This window comes from Nycticebus coucang, chromosome 15 (genome assembly GCF_027406575.1).
Source record: "Nycticebus coucang isolate mNycCou1 chromosome 15, mNycCou1.pri, whole genome shotgun sequence".
NCBI lineage: Eukaryota > Metazoa > Chordata > Mammalia > Primates > Lorisidae > Nycticebus > Nycticebus coucang.
In genome coordinates, this window is record NC_069794.1 from 74809826 (window position 1) to 74818830 (window position 9005).

Genomic DNA, 9005 nt, shown 5'->3' on the forward strand with positions numbered 1-9005 from the left:
GGCTTGCTCTGCTAGAGTGTCATAAACAGACATTCTGACACTTTCCAAAGGGTTTTGGTTGCTGGCAACTAAAAGATGAAGACCAGGAGTAAGCAGACTTCCTCTTTGACCTCTTCTTTTTCTTTATACCAAGGTTCAAAAGACAAAGAATATTACACCAAAAAAAGCTACCATTAGAAACAGATAAAAACACTTTGTATCCTCAATGCTTCATCCAAGTCAACATCCCAAATGTCAATCTCTTAAATTGGGTGTATGAATGCATGTGTGTGTGGGTATATAGAACAAATATACATGTATTAATTCACTGATATCTTACCTTGCTTCGATGAATTTGCTTGGATCTGATTTCCACTGACAATCACCAGTGCTGAAGAATTAAAAAGGTATACAGTAAGACATCCCATGATTTCCTGATTTCCACAATCCTTAAAAGCTTCATATGTAAGTCAGGTATTTGGAATCTACTATGTCATATTCCCCAGAAATGATACTTCACATGTTTATAATAAGTAATAACCTCTCCAAAGTGTTAATTTAATGACTAAAGATTTAAATATAGTTTTTAGTAAGGAACCTGAGCCAAAGTATGAAAGGATTTTATGGTGAAATTCATTTTAAATTTAACTTCAGCTCATAGGACCCCATAACTCTTCTTCCATCCAGTTTCTTTTTTCCTAACTCCCTCCGTCATCTCTTTTCTTTTCCTACCACAGTTGTCTTTCCTGCCACTCAGCTATAGTCAAGACGCTGTAGGGTGTCTGGGTACTCTCCAAAATGATTTTGATTTTGGGTTTGGGGCAACAGCTTCCCTCGTGGCAGAGATCTGGGGGTTGTGGGACACATCCAGGCTCTATAAGCTATGTTAAGTTCTGCTGAAGTCTCAACTATACTCTGTCTTCTGCTACTTCCACTAAGCCCCAAATAGGATTATCTCTGCCCTTGACCCAATCTAGTAAAGTCTCATATACAACCATTCTGAAAATTTCCCAAGGATTTTGGCTGGTGGTTACTCAGTGTATCAGGCACACACTAGGAAGAAGCACTCCTTTTGTTATTGGGTCCTCTTTTACCAAATCCATCCGTGGAATATAGAAAGGCAGTTATACATTCTACAGGGTGACACCTAAGAAACAGTGTCAAAGACACTCTGTATTGCCATGGAGGCTCCAGACAACTGTTTCATCTCAATGTTCCTCTTTGTCTGTGTTTAAATGTACATGTGCATGTGTTGATAAGAGTGTAAATATGTTTATACCTAGTACATCTATTGAGTTATCTACCTATATAATCTATTTATTCATACATCTATAATTATTTAATAAAATATAGCTCACGTTTCACTGGTTGTTCCATCATACATTGTTGATATGGTGTCATATGTGAAAGTGCTATAGGATTTAAATCAAAAAAATATAGTTAAACACAATGTGACTTTCATACATGACAGTGCTACAGGACTTGGGAATAAATGCAATCACACACAATGTGGCTTCCTAGGCTTAACTTTCAGGTTCAAATTATTCTACCATTTCTAACTGGTGATCCTAAATTTATATATAAATGAGTTATTAGAAAATTTCTAAATCTTTTAAGACATAGAATTGTTATAGGTTACGGATGGCGCTTTGCCTAAACAATGAATTAAAATTTAAAAATAATGTATAAATCAGGAGGCAGACCTTGAAATAATTGTATTTACACTATACTTGAAAAGGAAAAGAAAAAGAAAGGTGATTTCTCTTCAGTTAATTCGGCTGCTATGAGAAAATATTGGAAACCCTTATAGATGTTGTGGGTTTGGATCCAGACCACCACAGTGAAGCTAACATCACAATAAAGCAAGTCACACAATTGTTTTGGTCCCTGTATATATAAAAATTATGTTTATACTATTCTCTGATGTAAGTTGATGTTAGGAAACATTTTCTAAGACACTGTGTATTGTTATGGATGTTCCTGGCAATGAATTTCACAAATATGAATCTCTTTTTTCTTCATGAAGACTTCGTGTGTGTCTATATGTGCATTTACATGGATACATGTGTTTATACATACAGTAGAACCTCTGTAAGTTGACTACCCCAGGGACTATAACCAACTCTTCAATACATGGATGCGGCCAACATAAGAAACGTGGCCTTCTGTACTGATATGTACATGTGGTGCATGTCTGGTCTATGAAAATTAGGTCACCTTAAGGAGGTGGTCAATGTAGGTAAGTGCTCAACTAGGGATGTTTCACTGTATCTGTATTTGTTTATTTACATGTCCTCTTTCCCAAATGGTTTTGTTAAGTTATTGGGGTCATTTCATTGAAGGCAATGCTAACATAATTAAATGGTATATACACGTCACATGATTTCCCAGATATAATTCTTGGTTCAAATCAACTACGATTACTCTTTAACTAATAAACTAGTGGACTAACTAAATTTTTAAGAATTCACTGAAAAATTTAGACTTATCTAAAAGTTAATGCCTCATACTTCAGGTACACTCCTTTACGACACAATCTAATCTAATCTCAATGTGTAACAGTATTTCACAACTGAACTTCAGTCTGTAGATACTCATTTCTCCTGAGCCATCTAATTTCATGTCTCCAGGGGATCCACCATATCTACATCTTCACAAACCATGGATGTCTTTCCTACCCTTCAGGGAGGGCGAAGTAACTACACACCTGAGATAAGGGTTCCATCCAGTGTGCTAGTGGGCTTGGGTTGGGGTCACCAGCAAGAGCTTTACTGAGTGGTGGATGCATCCAGGGTCTATTAGCTTCAATCTTTGCTTCTTAGGACTCTCCCTGTCCCCTATGTACTTGAACCTTCTTCTCTTCTCCAAATGGATTTCTCCCCACCCTTAGCTCTCCTAGGGTGTCATACACTGACATTCGGATACTTTTCTAAGGGTTTTGGTTGCTGGTAACTGAGGATGAAGACTAGGAGTAAGAAGGCTCCCTCTTTGACTGCTTATTCTTCTTTAGACCAAGATTCAAAAGACAGAGAATCTTCATATCAAGATTTGAAAGACACAGAAGTTTACCGTGACAGGACACTAGAAACAGCTAGCAAGAAACACTGTATTTCAATGTTTCTAACGGTGAACATCCCAAATCTCAATCTCTTGTAGGTTGTGTGTGTATGAACGCAAGGATATATGGGCATATAGAAGACATACACATGTGCTCTTCCTCTCCGTCCCATATTGAACTCGAGTTGGAAGAGGCGAGTCCGGTCTCAAAATGGAGGTAAAACCGCCGCCCGGTGGCGCCCAGCCCGACTCCGGCCGTCGCCGCCGCCGCCGGGGAGGAGGGCCATGATCCAAAGGAACCAGAGCAGTTGAGAAAACTGTTTATTGGTGGTCTGAGCTTTGAAACTACAGACGATCGTTTAAGTGAACATTTTGAGAAATGGGGCAGACTCACAGATTGTGTGGTAATGAGAGATCCCCAAACAAAACGTCCCGGGGGCCTTGGTTTTGTGACTTACTCTTGTGTGGAAGAGGTGGATGCAGCAATGCGTGCTCGACCACACAAGGTTGATGGGCTGTTGTGGAACCAAAGAGACCTGTTTCTAGAGAGGATTCTGTAAAGCCTGGTGCCCATCTCACAGTGAAGAAAATTTTTGTTGGTGGTATTAAAGAAGATACAGAAGAATATAATTTGAGAGACTACTTTGAAAAGTATGGCAAGATTGAAACCATAGAAGTTATGGAAGACAGGCAGAGTGGAAAAAAGAGAGGATTTGCTTTTGTAACTTTTGATGATCATGATACTGTCGATAAAATTGTTGTTCAGAAATACCACACTATTAATGGGCATAATTGTGAAGTGAAAAAGGCCCTTTCTAAACAAGAGATGCAGTCTGCTGGATGGCAAAGAGGTCGTGGAGGTGGATCTGGCAACTTTATGGGTCGGGGAGGAAACTTTGGAGGTGGTGGAGGTAATTTTGGCCGTGGTGGAAACTTTGGTGGAAGAGGAGGATATGGTGGTGGAGGTGGTGGCAGCAGAGGTAGTTATGGAGGAGGTGATGGTGGATACAATGGATTTGGAGGTGACGGTGGGAACTATGGCGGTGGTCCTGGTTACAATAGGAGAGGGGGCTATGGTGGTGGTGGACCAGGATATGGAAACCAAAGTGGCGGATATGGTGGTGGAGGAGGATATGATGGTTACAATGAAGGAGGAAATTTTGGAGGTGGTAACTATGGTGGTGGTGGGAACTATAATGATTTTGGAAATTATAGTGGACAACAGCAATCAAATTATGGACCCATGAAAGGGGGCAGTTTTGGTGGAAGAAGCTCGGGCAGTCCATATGGTGGTGGTTATGGATCTGGTGGTGGAAGTGGTGGCTATGGTAGCAGAAGGTTCTAAAAACAACATAAAAGGGCTACAGTTCTTAGCAGGAGAGAGAGCGAGGAGTTGTCAGGAAAGCTGCAGGTTACTTTGAGACAGTCGTCCCAAATGCATTAGAGGAACTGTAAAAATCTGCCACAGAAGGAACGATGATCCATAGTCAGAAAAGTTACTGCAGCTTAAACAGGAAACCCTTCTTGTTCAGGACTGTCATAGCCACAGTTTGCAAAAAGTGCAGCTATTGATTAATGCAATGTAGTGTCAATTAGATGTACATTCCTGAGGTCTTTTATCTGTTGTAGCTTTGTCTTTTTCTTTTTCTTTTCATTACATCAGGTATATTGCCCTGTAAATTGTGGCAGTGGTACCAGGAATAAAAAATACCAGGAATTTTTAACTTTTCAATATTTGTGTAGTTCAATTTTTCTACATTTTAGTACAGAAACTTTAACAAAATGCAGTTTTGAAGGTGTTTCCTTGTGAGTTAACAAGAAGATCATTGTTAATTACTATTTTGTATGAATTTTGCTAAAGTTAACTGTAAAGAAACACCTGCTGACTTGCAACTTAAGGGGAACCTATTCTCCCCGTTTCCAAACCATATGAATGGGCGCTGACATGTGGAGAGAATAGATATTTGTATGTTTGCAATGTGTGTTTTAGATAAATAGGATTGGTATTTAAATTAGCGTATTTGTGAATTTAATAGCGTTAAGATTACCATCAAATGAAAATCTCAAAATTCCTATTTGGTTTTTGTGCATTTTCTTCCAAAATGTAATCATGATTTTAGTGTGTTAGAATTGCTGAGCCCTAGCTGTGTTTAGAACATCTTCATTCTACACTCACCTTGGTCACATTTGAACTGCTGCCATAGTTTTGGGGTTAAAGAATGTCTGCTGCCATCTATTTAAATTCTGGAAAGGGGTAGTGGATAATTTTTCCCTTCTCTCTCCAGTGTTAAAAATCTTACATAATAGAGGACCACTAAGCCTGCTATATCTCAGGAAATTAGTGGGTACCTTTTTTTCTTTAATTTAAAAGCACAAGAGGCCCTTAATATCTTATTTTCCTTGGTTCGATTTTTTTAATACATGCACTCAGAGTATAAAAGTCATGCATTATTAATAATACCCTTAACTGGCTGGCATGCTTCCGGTTTGTACCCTATACATTTTGCTGGAGGAAACCAAGAATAGTCCAGGTATAATCGTTTAAAATAAATTACTGCAGCAGAAATGTAGCATAGTTGCTTAGTACAAGCTTCTCACTTAAAGACCTGAATTCAAATTTGGGTATTCTTGAGTTCTTAAATTCCCAAAGAACACATTGTTTTTCTTGTGTGTATTTCAATCTAAATCATGTTGATGTGAGTTATCAATTTGTTTGAAAGTCCCTGGTTGAGAAGAGTTAAGATCATAATATACATACATATATAAATATATATATAAACCAATGTCTACTGTTTTGCGCCAGCTAGTGCTTACAATTTCATTCCAGCCCTAAGTATGTGCCCTGCTGTTACTCTTCCTTTGGCAGTTGAACGTTGAATTCGGGATTCTTTTGTTTTAAAAAGTACTAAGCAAAACAAGCAATAAAAAGGGGAATGGGGTGTGCTAGTGTTTGAATATGCTCTCTTGTTGCTCTAATTCTGTGCCTCTGTGCATTATTAATATTTGGATGCATGCAATGCCAGCATGGAAATTGGTCTTCACACTTACTGCAGTTTTCCAGAAACACTCACAAACCAATAAATGTAAACAGACATTCCATTTGTCAATGGGCATATATGTGAATAAGCAGTATAGAAAATAGGCTAATATTAGAAAATGGTTAAGTACTTAACAACTTCAAGTGTGGTTATATAAATGGACACTGTCAATGTTAACTTAAACCTGGGTATCTGGTCAAAATAATGCTTGGGAAACATTTTTATTAAAATTGAGCTAAATTGTCAAAAAAAAAGAAAAGAAGACATACACATGTATTAGTTCATTTATATCTTACCTTATAGTGGTGATTTCACTCGAGCTCTCTGACGTTATTTCATAAGAGAGGTTACTAAAGGATTAAGAAGATATATAATGAGACATCACATGACTTCCTGTTTTAATTCAAATTAGTTTTAGTTATTCTTCATCTTGTATACTGACTCTTAAAAGTTTCACATGTAAGTCAGTCTATGTCGTAGTCCCAAGAAATGATAATTCATATGTTTGTACAAAGTATTTTATACCTCTCCAAGGAGTTAATGACTCAAGATTTGAAATAGTTTCTTAGTAATGAACCTGAACCAATGCATGAAAGGCTTTTATGGTGAAATTTATTTTAAATCTAACTTCAGCTTATAGGAACCCGTTCCTCTTATTCCATCCAGCTTCTTCTTTCTTAAGTCTCTCCATATTCTCTTTTCTTTTGTCCAACATGGTTGTCTTTCCTATCCCTCAGATAGGGTCAAGTAGCTGTAGGTCTACATCAGTGCTCCCTCCAATACGATGTTGCTTTTGGGTTTGGGGCAACAACTTCCATGGTGGCAGAGATCTGCGAGGTGTGGGACATATCCAATCTCTGTTAGCTATGTTAAATTCTGCTGACGTCTCACCTATTCTCTGCCTCCTGCTTCCTCCTCCTTGCTTCAGATAGAATTATCTCCTGCCTCCGCTCACTCTAGTAAAGTCTCATATACAGGTATTCTGAAAATTTCCCAAGGATTTTGGCTGCTGGTTACTCAGGGTGTCCAACACATACTAAGAGGAGGAAGCATTCCTCTAATTATCTGGTTCTCTTTTACAAAAGAGATCCATGAAAAATAGAAAGGCAGTTATACATTCTACAGTGTCACACCAAAGAAAGAGCGTTAAAGACAGTCTGCATTGCCATGGATACTCCTGATGATGAACTTCTAAGTCTCAATCTTTTTCTTTCTCTGTGTTTAATTGTGTGTGTGCACAAGTTGATTCACATATGAGTGTGAACACATCTATAAAATAGTATACCTATTGATATAGATGCCTATATAATCTACTAATATATCTATATTGGTTTAATAGTATCTCATAGTTCTCTGACAAAATAGATTCCTCAAGGGGTGCTGGTGTATATTCATGGGAGGCAGAGCTATAGGAATTAAGAATAAAAATCAGCAACATGTTACTTTCTAGATTTAACTTTCTGCCTCAAATTACGTATAATTATTTAACATCTTCTAAACTGGTTGATCTTTAATCATATGTAAGTTAGTTTTGGGGAACTTTTTTTTTTTGCAGTTTTTGGCCGGGGCTGGGTTTGAACCCACCACCTCCAGTATATGGGGCCGGCACCCTACTCCTTTGAGCCACAGGCACTCAAAGCTTTTGGGAAACTTTTATAAAATTTATCCACAGAAATGATTCTATGTTTGTAATGAAAATCTTAGGCCTGTGATTGATTTAAAGACTGAAGATTTAAATTCAGTTTTTATTTAACCTAATCACATATGAAAGGATTTGGTAAATGAATTTCAAATTCAAATGTAATTGATAGGTACAGACCCTTTTTAGCTCATCTAAATAAACTCCTGATTCTCAAGTCCTTCCATCATCTCCTTACTTGTTATATATTAAATATTATACAGTACAAGTATTAACAAGTATATCTAAATAAATTCCTGATTCTCAAGTCCTTCCATCATCTCCTTACTTGTTATATATTAAATATTATACAGTACAAGTATTAACAAGTATATCTAAATAAATTCCTGATTCTCAAGTCCTTCCATCAACTCCTTACTTGTTATATATTTTGTATGTTTATTCCTATCCTGTGTTACATTGGTGAATCCACCCCAGGATATTGTTTTTAATTCATTTGAGACAGTACTAAAGAATGAAAATGATACAGAATAAGATAGCATGTTACTCCCCACACTTAAGTTTTTGGCTCAAATCAGCTAAAACTTCCGTGTAAGTTACAAAGTAGTTAACCCTTAATTTACATGGAATCTGTTATTAAGAAACTGGTATGTCTTTGCCCAAGAAATGTATCTTTACATGTTTGTAATGAATATCTTAAGTCTGTAAAAAAAGTGTTTAAGTACTCATGATGTAAGTTCAGGGTTTGACTATTGAAGCTAACACAATGCCAACACATTTGCATTTTAATTTATTTCAAATTCAGCTGTATTTTGTAGGTACAAATCCTTTTTTACCTGATTCTCTAGTCTAGGGGTTCTCAACCTTCCTAATGCCACAACCCTTTAATACAGTTCCTGTGGGTGGCGACCCACAGGTTGAGAACCCCTGCTCTAGTCCCTCATCAACTCCTCAGTGTCACAATGTAAAGGCGTTCCCTGCTTTCACATATGGTCAGGTAACTGCAGGCCTGACACAGAGTTCCATCCAAGGTGATGCGGGTGTGATTTTAGGGCACCAGCCTCACATGGCTGCAGAGCTCTGGAGTGCGAGGGACAATTCTAGGGTCTGCTAGCTCCTTTCTTGTCTGCTGAAAGCCCCTTTGCTCATTGTCCACTGCTGGCTCTTCTTTCCTTCAGATAGGATTCTCTTTCTGGGGCCCACATTGGTATAGTCTCATACACAGTAACCTAGGGTGTCACACACTAGGTATAAAAGACTTCCTCCTCTATGACTTGTTTTCCTTTTCCTTG

General features: G+C 37.8%; 1 pseudogene across 1 annotated transcript; it reads left to right on the plus strand.

The window, feature by feature from the left end:
* Positions 1-3247: 3247 nt before the first annotated feature.
* On the plus strand, positions 3248-4765 carry LOC128566399 (heterogeneous nuclear ribonucleoprotein A3-like; annotated as a pseudogene). The gene has a single exon (XR_008374567.1). The product of XR_008374567.1 is annotated as a heterogeneous nuclear ribonucleoprotein A3-like (transcript).
* The last annotated feature ends 4240 nt before the right edge of the window (positions 4766-9005 follow it).